Below are 13,903 nucleotides of genomic sequence, written 5' to 3' on the forward strand. Positions count from 1 at the left end.
TTTGGGATAGGCAGTGGAAAGTTACAGAAGTTACAGTTCAGGGCAGTTTTTACAAGCTGGGAGGGGGTCCTAGGGTCTGGAGTCATGAGGTTGACCAAGGTTGGTTACAAAGTCCAGTCACCTTATCAGTTGAGGTGGGAATAAGGAACAATAGAAGAATGTCTCAAAGTTAATTAGGCACCCTGGGGTTGGTCATTCTTCCCCTTTTTGTGGTTTTCCAGTTGTTTCAGACTTCCTAGTCCAGGAACTCCTCTGGAGTGTATGTGCAGATCACAGAGGTTACCATGTGGTCCATGGTGTAGTCAGTCAGTCTAAAAGATCTTACAGAAACAAGATCACTGAAACTGCTCTGTGCATGAAAGGAAGGAAGGATTTCTTTGTGGTCCCTAAGGAGGAGGGGAGGAATCTGGTCATTGAGACAGACTTAGCTTTGTGCTGGTACTGCAGGGCAGAGCAAACAACTGGGACAGCTAAAGCACGGATAAGGCTGAAACTTCTTTTTTTTTTTTTTTTTTGCCAGAGTTTCACTCTTGTTGCCCAGGCTGCAGTGCAATGGCACAATCTTGGCTCATTGCAGCCTCCACCTCTCAGGTTCAAGCGATTCTCCTGCCTCAGCCTCCCGAGTATGTAGGCTTATAGATGCCTGCCACCGTGCCTGGCTAAGGCTGAAACTCCTAATTGCACCCTTTTCCCCAGGTTTGTACCTTGTTCACAGGGACCTCTATTAACTCCTCCATTACCCTGGCCATGTGGCCATGCGGCCATGCTAACGAACCTTGTTAACATTTTTGTTTTCCAATTCCAAATGGTTGTTGGGTTGCACTAGATACATTCAGCTCTTTGATTAATTCTCAAATGATCCAAGTATTTTTAAAAGGTCTAGATTTAGTTATTGATGTTACCAAATTTGCCAGCCCTGGGTAACTTTTCATATGACTTTGAAGGCAAGGGACGGATGTGTGGTGATTATGCTATTAGGAATGAATGGAGGCCCCAGGCAAAGCTCTCTCATTCCGCACGCCTCTCTACCGAGGTTACCTAGGTAGCCACATCTCAGGACAGGGACCCATCTTGATAAGACGCAGCAGGCAGGCCATGTCTTCCCTCCTGACTCCTGTGGTGTTTATTGGCCACTGTGATTTCCAGTGGCGCTGGGAACACGCAGACCTGCAGGACAGCCCCGTGCAGATACCCAGGCTCTGTTAACACAGGAGAACTCCACACCCATGCTGAATCTCTCTGCCCGAGGAGAGCCATCTTGTGCTCACACAAAGTGGGCAGCTGTGTTTTCCACATGGATTGTGTGAGAACTGGAATTAGAACTACATTTAAAACATTCTTGTTGGTCCCAGGCTTATTATAAGATATATTCATTTCAATCGTCCTAATGCAAACTTTTTTTTTTCTTCAAGATAGGGTCTCACTCTGTTGCCCAGGCTGGTGTGCAGTGGTGAAATCTCAGCTCACTGAAGCCTCTGACTCTCAGATTCAAGCGATTCTCCTGCCTCAGCCTCCTCAGTAGCTGGGATTACAGGCTCACACCATCACACCCAGCTAATCTTTGTATTTTTAGTAGAGACGGGGTTTCATCGTGTTGGCCAGGCTAGTCTCAAACTCCTGGCCTCAAGTGATCTGCCCTCCTTGACCTCCCAAAGTGCTGGGATTACAGGTATGAGCCATCATGCCCGGCCCTGAGTGCATACTTTAAAGAATAAAAGCACCCAACTGTCCAGCAGGTGCACATGAGGATGAGTGAGGTTAAAGAGGACACAAACTGTTTCTTAGATCTTAATGTCAGATAAAAGGTCAGTTATCGGCCAGGCGTGGTGGTTCACGCCTATAATCCCAGCACTTTGGGAGGCCCAGGCCAGCGGATCACCTGAGGTGAAACCCTGTCTCTACTAAAAACACAAAAAATTAGCCAGGCGTGGTGGCAGGCACCTGTAATCCCAGCTACTCAGGAGTCTGAGCAGGAGAATGGGCTTGAACACAGGTGCCAGAGGTTGCAGCGAGCTGAAATCACACCACTGCACTCCAGCCTGAGCAACAGAGTGAAAAGAGAGAGAGAGAAAGAGAGAGAGAGAGAGAGAGAAAGGAAGGGAGGAAGGAAGGGAGGGAGGGAGGGAGGGAGGAAGGGCTCAGTTATCCTGGATTCATATAACCAGAATCCTTTATTTCCCTAGAATAGAATGTCTGTATTCCATTTTTAGGAGAAAGAAGAAACAGTTACCAGAGATTTAGTTAAGGCGACTCTCCGGGGCTCTGTCCTGAATGTGGGAATAGCTCGGGCTCCAGCCCTCCAGCACTTTATTTCATTTGCTCTGTGGAGAGAACTAAAGATTGGACTGAAGAACTTCTTCTAGAATATTCAATTCTTTTTTTCTTTTTTTATATTAATACAGATATGTTTATTATTACATATCCATCAGTGCGGCTTTCAATACCACTTGAAACCTGCATATCATCCTAGAGATGATCAGTTTTCCAGTGCTTCTTATCTGATACACATTACTGCAAAGCCATTATAAATTACTGAGGAGGTATTTGGTTAAAAAAAAAAAACAATAAATCATACTGCCCATATGAATCAACACTTGTTACTGGACAAGAGTTTAACGGTATTTATCTGGAAATTCCTATGTTAACTGGAAAACATCATGGATGTATTGCTATAATTTCCTTTTCATATTGATGTGATTTCTACATTTTTTGCAGACAGTTTTTTTTTTTGTTGTTGTTGTTGTTTGTTTGTTTGTTTGTTTTTTGAGACAGAGTTTCACTCTTGTTACCCAGGCTGGAGTGCAATGGCCCGATCTCGGCTCACCGCAACCTCCGCCTCCTGGGTTCAGGCAATTCTCCTGCCTCAGCCTCCTGAGTAGCTGGGATTACAGGCACGTGCCACCATGCCCAGCTAATTTTTTTGTATTTTTTAGAGACGGGGTTTCACCATGTTGACCAGGATGGTCTCGATCTCTTGACCTTGTGATCCACCCGCCTCGGCCTCCCAAAGTGCTGGGATTACAGGCTTGAGCCACCGCGCCCGGCCTTGCAGACAGTTTTTATAAAGTCATTATTGTAGCAGTTAGTTTGATGCAAAGATTGTACTCAATTTATGAAAGTCCAACAAACCTCTAAATATTTTAAATTAAACCAATTATCAATGAAAAACTCACTGACACACATAATTTTTTGAAAATACATTTTTTTGAAACTTCTATACTTACTCATGGCAGTTAAAATAATTATCTCAAATTAAGGCACTAAAAGGACAAATGCAACCCCCATTGAAAGTGTTCTAAGAATAATTTACATTTCAAACAGTGCATACATTTCTTATGTTTGTTAACTTAATGTTAACAAAGAAATACATTATACAATTATAGAAATGATGTACCCCACAAAATGCTTTTACACTTGGTTCTTTTGCACAGTTAGTTTCCTAATGTCTCTAGTAGTACATAACTCAATATGGCTTGGCAAAAATGCATAGATTAAATGTATTTTTTTTTTGTCCTCTCCCCTTCTCCAAACTTGCTGAAACATATACAGTATTTTGTAAAGTATAATGAAAGATATTTAATTTCTCCATGAAGTCCACCATGGGCAATCAACAGTAAGGCTTTTAAATTCTACAGTGAGGGCACTGAAGTTCAAGTGATATCACTGCTTTCTTAAAATAGTTTTGTATAGTCTCGCAAGAGCACAAAAACGTAAGTCGGGCCGGGCGCGGTGGCTCAAGCCTGTAATCCCAGCACTTTGGGAGGCCGAGGCGGGTGGATCACGAGGTCAAGAGATCGAGACCATCCTGGTCAACAAGGTGAAACCCCGTCTCTACTAAAAATACAAAAAATTAGCTGGGCATGGTGGTGCGTGCCTGTAATCCCAGCTACTCAGGAGGCTGAGGCAGGAGAATTGCCTGAACCCAGGAGGCGGAGGTTGCAGTGAGCCGAGATCGCGCCATTGCACTCCAGCCTGGGTAACAAGAGTGAAACTCCGTCTCAAAAAAAATAAATAAATAAAAATACATATCTACCTAAGCTTTCCCCCAATTGTACTTGCATTACATAGTAATAATTAATCTAATCTACCTGTAGGCAAACCCGCAATTAAAAAAAAAACCCTCAGTGTGTTGTGCCAAAGCAAGGACAGAATAACAGCAATCTTAACCCTGAAACCTGTGATATTTGTGTCAAAGAAACAGCCTGTCTGCTCCGCATGGTTAAAGAAGCCTGGTTTATCAGGTAGCATCCCACACGATTCCACAAGGCATTCGGTCACGTGGTTAACTAGTTTTTCCAGATGTATTTTTGACCACTTTCCGGAAAGACTGATTTGCAGTGGATCTTGTAGAAAGTGTTTGAGGGGAGGTACGAACAAAACCAGATGGTGGATTCTTAGGAATTTTCTTTACTAAATGAGTTACCCATTTTTTTTGTTCATCCTGAGAACATGCTAACAGCAGCATATCTCTTGCTGATGTTACATCATAACTTACTTTACATGGACAAATTAAGTCCTCTTTCTTATCTAAGTGATCTCTGTGACACTTAACATGGCATCTTCGACACTCTAGGGCAGGGGGTGGCTTAAAAACATGCCAGAGAGGTTTGGCACAGGCATCACAATTGGCAGGAAAGTGGTAGAGTGTAGGAATAAACTCATGGCCTTTGTGATTTTGGAAATTAGTTTTTTCAGCTTGTTGTACTGGTTCCATCTCTACATCTTTTCTACATCCACCTTCATTTGCATATAGTATCTGGAATATTTTAGGAATTTCTTCAGTTTCAGCTCTATACACATCTCCTTGGGTTACAGGTCCAACATGAAACAGTTTATCTATGTCCAATACCGTAGATGGATTGGATTGCTCCTTATCTTGCTCATCATTATGGAACAAAATTTTTTTGCTGCTTACCACAACATACTGTTTCTTCCAGCCATATCGTTTAATATTTCCTCTATTTGGTACTGAAAGCCAACCTTCAATTCTTGACTCTGGGAGGTTTCCATCAGTTTCATCAGCACTAGGAAAACTAGCAACACTTGTAGAATCGAGAGGTCCAAAAGTTTCGTACGCAACTGCTCAATATCACTCTCTTTGCTGGCCAATTGCATCTGAAGCTCATTCCTATGTGCACATTCTTCTACCAACTGTGCTTGCATGTCATTCAGTTCCTTCTGATGTTTCACTACCATCTGGTTGAATTTCTCTCTTTCTTGGTTGAGTTCCAGTTGTAGCTTTCGATTTTCCTTTTCTTTCTTTCTCAAATCTTGTGTATTAGCTTTCTTTCTATCAATTTTAAAATCTTTTCGATTCATTATTTCTGCCAACTTGTTAACAGCCTGTGTTTTAAGCGTTCGTTCAGTGTTGATATTCTTTTCAAAAGTAGCCTTAAGATTACTGCTTTCCTCCTTCTTCTCCAATTTATATTCTTCCTCTGTCCTCCTCATTTTCTCTGTTAGCTCTTCGTTCTCTCTTCTTAATATTTCAATATCTTTGGTTAGCATGCTGTTTGCTTCTTCAAGCCGACTAACAGTGTGATCTTTATCTGTAATCTCTTGTCTATTTCTTGAAGCAGCTTTCTTGCTTTCTTGCGTCAATTCAAAATACTGTTCTTCCAGAAGACCTCGAGCCAACTGCTCAGACTCAGCTTTTGTTTCTGCTAGATCCAACCGAGTAGCAAGAGTTTCTTTTTCATTTTGTAGTTCCTGTATTTTCTTTAAATTTTCTCTGTTTTTTTCTTCAATTTCTTCTTTAAGTTCCTTTACCTGTGTTTTATAAAATGTCAAGAAATATTGCTCAGCTTCAAGCTGATCTTGTAGTTCCCACATCTGTCCTTCATTTCCTCTATACTGTTTTGTAAGCTGAGCTAACTCAAAGTCTAATAATCTCTTTGCCTCCAATAAAGTATTTATTTCCTGTTTCATCTGCTTTTCTAAACCTTTTAAATTGTCTGCCTCAAATGCCTGAGTCTTCAATTCATTTTGTAACAGCCGCTTGTTTGATTCCTGCTCCAGTTGCAGGGTTAGATTCTTAACTTCATCCTCCATCCTTTCTTTATTTCCAGTCAAATGTTCTAGTTTCTGCTGAGATTGCTTCAGATCAACATCTAGCATGGAACACTGTTTCTCAATCTGAACAACCCGATTTTCAGCCTTCTCTCGAGCTTCTCTTTCTTCTTTCAGCTTTTTTTCCATCTCACACATTGCCACAGACATTGCCTCTTCAATAGATTGATGTTTGTCAGTTAAACGAGCTTTGGTTATTTTGTGTTCATTTACCTCTTGTTCTAACCGTTGTTGTAATGATTTAAGTTTGTAGTTTAAATCTATCTCTAAATTATTCTTTTCCTTTTCTGAGTGATTAAGCATGTCTTGAGCTTCTTTTCTTTCTCCTTCCACTTTTTCAAGATTATGTTTGAGGTGCTTGACCTCCTCTTGTAAAGATGTAATTCGAGCTTGAAGGTCTCCAATCATCTCAGAATCATGACTCCTGTCTCTTCGTTCAGCTTCTAATATAGCTTGCAGTTGGTAATAATCTTTGTCTGTTTGTGACTTAGAATTCTCTAAAATTCGGTTTCTCTCTTGCAACTCTCTGTTCAGGGACTCTAGCTGACTAATTGACTTGCTCATCTCTGTGTGACGCTTCCTCAATCTTGCAGCTGTGTCCGATTCTGTCCTAAGTAAGTCATTGGCTTCTTCTAGCTGCTTTTGTAACTGTGACAGCTTTTCATTAGCAAGCTGTGAATTCTGACTTACTTTCTTTAGGTCTTCCAACTGATCCTTTAATGTAGAAACTTCATTTTCTACATTTCTTCTCTTCTCATTTTCCTGTTCAGCTTTTCTTTGGTACTCATTAATTCTATGCTGTAGCAACATTTTTTCCTTCTCAATCTGAGACACTGTAGATTCTAGATTTCTTCTTTGATTTCCCTCTTCATCCAATTCTTTCATTATCTTGTCTAGTTTTATGTTTAAGGTTTGGCACTTCTGCTCCATTTCATCTTTTAACTGCATTTCATTATGCAGCTGTTCTTTCAGCTTATAGATTGTTTTTTGCAAACTTTCCTGCAAGCTTTTATCTGCATTGGAGCTAGTTCTGTTATCATTAGGATTGCTGAAGATAAGTATCTATGACTGCTATAATATGTAACTCCTACAAAAGGTGGTTGATTGCCAACAAAAGCTTTGGGAATAGGGAATGTTTCTTCTTCTCCTTTATCTTCTTCCAAGTCATCAAAATTACTAGTATCAATATCACTACTTAAATTAGGTACAACTGGTGCTACAGTGTCTCGAAGTGTTTCGCAAGCCCATTGGTCATTTTTGAAGAAGAGATGTCGTTTGATTTCTTCTACACCATTTCGACCTAACCTCACTTCTCTGTCAGTAAGGAAGGCACAAATAAGATTTTTTTGCTTCTTTTGATATGTCATTATCATCAGGAAAGGTAAGTGAATTTTTATGGTTCATACTTTTACTGTAAGTTCCAACCAAAGAATCTGCATAAAAAGGTGTATCACCTACAAGCATTTCGTATAAAAATACTCCAACCGACCACCAGTCACATTCTCTTTCATAATAACCATCACCACCTTGGGATTTTAATACCTCAGGGGAAATACAATCAGGTGTTCCAACTGCTGTATCACATCGTACCATGCCTTCCTTATTCATCTTCATACAAGTACCAAAATCTGCTAACTTCAAATGTCCAGATTTATCCAGCAGCATGTTATCAGGCTTCACATCTCTATGAATAAAACCCATGGAATGGATTGCATCCAATGCAAAAACTACTTCTGCAGTATAGAATCGTGCCCATTTTTCAGGCACATCATAGTTGTTCTTTAAGTTTACAAGATCTCCACCAGGCATGTATTCCATCACCATGTAGAGATAACGATCATCTTGGAATGCATAAAAATGCTGAACAACCCAAGGACTGTTAGCAAAAGCCATGATGTCCCTTTCTTCCCAGAAAAAAGCAGAATCAGATCTCTTAATCATTTCAAATTTGCTGAGAAGCTTCATAGCATATACCTTCCTGGTGGATTTATGCCTTACCAATTGAACTTCTCCAAATGCACCTCTACCAATCACCTTCACTACTTCATAATCTTCAGCTTTCATTCGTAAATCTCTAATTTTATTTATTGTGTCTTTATATCTGCTTAAAAAGTTGTCAATATTTTTGTTTTTTCTTAAGGCAAAAAAATCCAAATCATATACCAAAGCATCCAATCCATCCAGCAAACAATCCGAATTCGCTTCCGATTTGGGGTCCCGCAGCAGGTTGTAGATTTTTTCAAATCGAGTTTCAAAACTGTCCCCAGTCGACATGTTGCTACAGCTGTGACAATGCCCTCGTACCAGCACCAGCAGCGGAAAGCAATTTCAACCAACTTCCTCCGCGGTGGGTTCGCAGCCGCGGGGTGGAGGAGCCGGAACCTCAGGGTCACCAGGTGCGCCCGGTTCCCCCTTCTTCCCCTCACTGAGGGGACCTCCGCTCTCCAGACCCCCGGCCGGGGGCAACAGCGACCCACAGCCGCTCGGACGCCCAAAGTCGCATCCCACCCAGCCGCCCCTCACGACAGCCGACAGCGCCGTCGCCACCAGCCTCGTCGCTCCGGCGAGGTGCTTCAGCCTAGCGGGCCCCGGCCGCCGTCGCCATGGAGGGGTCCCCGTCCCGAGATGGGCAGGAGCGACGAGAGAAGAGAAGCAGGGTGGAGACTCCCTCGGGGCAACAAGGCAGAGAGAAGAGGAAAGGCGAAAGCGAAGGGCGGGTGAGGAGCCACAGCTGCGGCCGCCGCTCGGGCCACGGGCCGGGCCCGCTCCGCTCAGAGGCGCTGCAGACTGTCTAGCCCCGCATCCCCGGCTCTGCTCGGCGCGGCCCGACGCACCGATCAGTCTCGGCCACGAGCGGGTCCCCGCGGGACAGCCTCACTCTCCCGTTTTATCCCGTCGCTGCTGGGGCTGCTGCTATGGTGTCCAGTGGGGCAGGGCGAGGTCGATGCCCGCTGGAGACTGAGCAGAGGAAAGGCTGGAGAGCGGGCGAAGAGGAAGACGAGAGTTGGGTCCCGCGGCTGCTGATGGGGGAGCTCCTGGGAGGGGCTGCGGTCCTAGCAGGGGAAAGGGCGAGTCGCGGCGGCGAATGCCTGGGGGGGCGGGGGGCGAGGGGGGCCGAGAGGGACTCCTTTTTTTCTTTTTAATAGAGATGGGATTTCACCATATTGGTCAGGTTGGTCTTGAACTCCTGACCTTGTGATCCACTCGCCTCGGCCTACCAAAGTGCTGGGATTGTAGGCGTAAGCCACTGCACCCAGCAAGTATTCAATTCTTAAAAACAAAGTCTAGCCGGGCGCGGTGGCTCAAGCCTGTAATCCCAGCACTTTGGGAGGCTGAGGCGGGTGGATCACGAGGTCAAGAGATCGAGACCATCCTGGTCAACATGGTGAAACCCCGTCTCTACTAAAAATACAAAAAACTAGCTGGGCGTGGTGGCGCATGCCTGTAATCCCAGCTACTTAGGAGCCTGAGGCAGGAGAATTGCCTGAGCCCAGGAGGCGGAGGTTGCGGTGAGCCGAGATCGCGCCATTGCACTCCAGCCTGGGTAACAAGAGCGAAACTCCGTCTCAAAAAAAAAAAAAAAAAAAAAAGTCTGACTATATTCAGTGTACTTTACTTAATTCATCAGGACTGCTTTCAGAAAATTCTTCAAAAACAGGAGCATTCTCTTATTATTATTGTATGAGTCCTCAGGAATAAGAGCGTTGATTGAGGGCTGATTCGCGGTGAACAGTTTGCCTACTTGGCCTTTCATTGTACTTCCCCAGCAGTTTATCCGTCTTCCCGCATTCCTAAGAAGAGAAAAGGGATGATTTGGGATCTAAACTGTGCACTTTCTCTTTTTAATTTTACAATTCGCATACCATAAAATTATCATTTTAAATACATAACTCAGTGTTTTTTTTTTTAGTGTAACCAGAGTTGTGCAACTATTACCACAATCAATTTTATATCTTTTATCTCAGAAAGAAACTTCTTACTCATTAATCTGGTAAACTTTATTTATTTATTTATTTTGAGATGGAGTCTCACTCTGTTGCCCAGGCTGGAGTGCAGTGGCGTGATCTTGGCTCACTACAAACTCCGCCTCCCAGGTTCAAGCAATTCTCCTGCCTTAGCCTCCCAAGTAGCTAGGATTACAGGCACCCACCACCATGCCTGGCTAATTTTTGTATTTTTAGTAGAGATGGGATTTCACCATTTTGGCCAGCTTCGTCTCAAACTTCTGACCTCAAGTGATCTGCCGGCCTTGGCCTCCCAAAGTGCTGGGATTACAGGCATGAGCTACCATGCTCGGCCTAGCTGGTAAATTTTATAAGCTGTTATAAAATTCTTCTCTCCTCCCTAACCCCTGCCAACAACAAATCGACTCTTTGACAGTGTGTATTTGCTTATTCTGAGCATTTCATAGAAATGAAGTTATGGAATATGTGCCTTTTGTGGCTGGCTTCTTTCACTTAGCGTATTTTCAAGGTCCCTCCGTGTTGTAGCACATGTCAGTACTTCATTCCTTTTTCCTGCCAAAGAAGAGTCCATTCATGGATACACCATAATTTGTTTATCCATTCTTCAGTTGATGGACATTTGGGTTGTCTCTTACTTTTTAGCTTTTATGAATAAGGCTGCTATGAACATTTCTAAGTTCTTAGGTGAATATATACTTTCATTTGTCTTAGATGCTATATGAGGCTGGATTCTTCAGAGAACAAAAACAGGACTTACAGGGTACATGGACGTACACACACAGTATATATACACACATACATATAGATGCATGTGTATACACATATACACAGTATACACACACACATGATTTGCTATCAGGAATTGGCCTGTGTGATTATGGAGGGTGAGAAATTCAAGATCTTCAATCAGCAAACTGGAGACCCAGGAGAGCCAATGCTGTAAGTTCTGGTTCAAGTCCATGGGCTGGAAACCAGGAAAGCCAATGCTATAAGTCCCAGTCTGAGTCTGATTCTTATTTTTCTTTTTTGTTTTGTTTGAGGAATGGTCTCACTCTGTCACCCAAGCTGGTGCAATCATAGCTCACTGCAGCCTCTAACTCCTGGGCTCAAGCAACCCTCCTGCCTCAGCCTCCTGAGTAACTGGGAATACAGGGGTTTGCCATCACCTTTTTTGTTCTTTTTTTTTTTTTTTTGAGACAGAGTCTCACTCTGTTGCCAGGCACCAGGTTGGAGTGCAGTGGCGCGATCTTGGCTCACTGCAACCTCCGCCTCCTGGGTTCAAGCAATTCTCCTGCCTCAGCCTCCCAGGTAGCTGGTACTACAGGTGCATGCCACCATGCCCAGCTAATTTTTTTTGTATTTTTAATAGAGATGGGGTTTCATCATGTTGGCCAGGATGGTCTTGATCTCTTGACTTCGTGATCTACCCGCCTCTGCCTCCCAAAGTGCTGGGATTACAGGCTTGAGCCACCGCGCCCGGCCCCTATGCCCATTTTTAAATTGGGTTATTTATCTTTTTAAGTTGTAAGAATTCTTTTCACCTTCTGGATAATAGAATCTTATCAGATATATGATTTTCAAGTATTCCATTGTGTGGCTTGTCTTTGTACTTTCTTGATAGTATCCTTTGGTGCTCAAATGTTTAAAATCTACAATGGAAGTTTTTTTTTTTTTTCTTTTGAGACAGCCTTGCTCTGTGGCCCAGTGCAGTGGAGCAATCTCTGCACTGCAGCCTCCACCTCCCAGGTTCAAGTGATTCTCCTGCCTCAGATGGAGATTCTCAAGTAGCTGGGATTACAGATTACAGGTGCCCACCATCACACCTGGCTAATTTTTATATTTTTAGTAGAGATAGGTTTCACCAAGTTGGCCATGCTGGTCTTGAACTCCTGATTTCAAATGATCCACCCACCTTGGCCTCCAAAAGTGCTGGGATTACAGGCATGGGCCACCGCACCTGGCTACAATGTATTTTTAAGTTGAGTAATACAAGCCCTGCTTCCTCTCCCCTAAAGACGCTTGAGTCAAACCTATATTGCTCATTAATGCATTAATGTGAGTACATTCTTTTGATATTGAGACCATATGAGAATACTTGACTAGGAAGTCACAGAAATCTAGAAGCTTGGGTCTCCCCACACTGTAGAAATGGGGTTTGAGAAACTTTATTTCAGCACAGGTCAAGGGGCTCCAAATGAGTTCAGGTTATGCAACTATAAGGAAATGTTTATTCACTATTATTCATTGCAAATATTGTTTACTACTTTTATGGTAATAACACTAGTTTAGCTAAATTTGGGGTTAGATAGACTTTTGAGAAGCACAACTTGAGATGTACATTGAAAGCATTATGCCTATGGGATGATGTTTCGAGTTCTAAATAACCACGCAATAGAAACACACAATCCGCAAATAAATTGGGACTTCCTACATATGATTTCATTAATTATATCAGTAATTCAGTTTGGCAGATTTTGAGTAATCAAATTTCCAGCTTTTGCAATACGTGCTTCTTTTTTTTTTTGTTTTTGTTTTTGAGACACAGTTTAATTCTGTTGCCCAGGTTGGAGTGCAGCGGCATGATCTTGGCTCACTACTACCTCCGTCTCCTGAGTTCAAGTGATTCTCCTGCCTCAGCCTCCCGAGTAGCTGGGATTACAGGTGCCTGCCACCCATGCCTGGCCAATTTTTGTATTCTTAGTAGAGACGGGGTTTCTCCATGTTGGCCGGGCTGGTCTCGAACTCATGACCTCAAGTGATTTGCCCATCACGGCCTCCCAAAGTGCCGGGGTTATAGGTGTGAGCCACTGTGCCCGGCCTACAATGTTTGTATCTTAGGGAATAAACTCTTACCTAAATAACTGTTAAAAGCAGATAATGAGTATGTTTCTAATTATAAGCCTGAGTTTGGTATGGTGGCTCACATCTGTAATCCCAGTACTTTGGAAGACATAGGTGGGAGGATCGCTTGAGACCAGGAATTTTAAACCAGCCCGGGAAACATGGTGACATCCATCTCTACAAAAGTAAAATAAAATTTAAAAATTAGCTGGACATGGTCATGCATGCCTGTAATCCTTAGCTACTTGGGAGGCTGAGTTGGGAGGATTGCTTAAGCAAGGTTATAGCAAGACTCTGGCTCAAAAAAAGAGAGAGAGATGCATACTTATTATAAGATATTCAGAAAATACAGTTCAAAAGAATATATGAAAATAACACAAATATCCATAATCCTTATAGCCAGAGTTAAAAATTGTTAATCTTCTGGTGTGATTCTACTCAAACTTTTGAAAACATACATATAAATGCATATATATGAATTTTAAAATGAAATTATATAGAATTGTGTATTTTGCTTTTGAAAATTCTTTATATAAGTGATGAATACAGCCCCACTATAAATGGCTTCCTAGCTGGTCCTTCCCCCTCGTGCCCCTCCTCCCGAGTGATCTATTTCCAGTTTTCTGATTGCTCTCCAACTTTTCTGTGCATTCACAGTATGAAAGAATATGGTATGATCAGCTTCCTATTAAACCTTCAGTAGAGGGAACTGTTGAACTGTTTTCTCTTTTGATGTGTAAGTTCTATTTCTTCTTTCTGTATGGAAGTCTAAGCATCTTGCATGTCGTTTCCACAATGCAGTATGGCATATCAGATTGTAAAGTTAGCTCTACTGAGTAGTTTCTAACCTAAATAACATTTTTAATCTTATATTCCCCCTTCAACTTTTTCATTGCTTTTTGTTTTCTTTGACCTTGAGATGACATGGTTTTTAAAGGATATTGTATATTCATAGTGAAAAAAATCATTACTGCTGGCAGAAATATAATTGTCTTTTTCCTTTGAGAAGAAGATAAATCAGTTAAAAG

At 42.4% G+C, this 13,903-nt stretch overlaps 1 pseudogene; it reads right to left on the bottom strand.

The window, feature by feature from the left end:
* Window positions 1–4,024: 4,024 nt before the first annotated feature.
* On the bottom strand, window positions 4,025–8,789 carry LOC101028677 (rho-associated protein kinase 1 pseudogene; annotated as a pseudogene).
* Window positions 8,790–13,903: the final 5,114 nt, after the last annotated feature.

This window comes from Saimiri boliviensis, chromosome 13, assembly GCF_048565385.1.
Source record: "Saimiri boliviensis isolate mSaiBol1 chromosome 13, mSaiBol1.pri, whole genome shotgun sequence".
Classification (NCBI taxonomy): Eukaryota; Metazoa; Chordata; class Mammalia; order Primates; family Cebidae; genus Saimiri; species Saimiri boliviensis.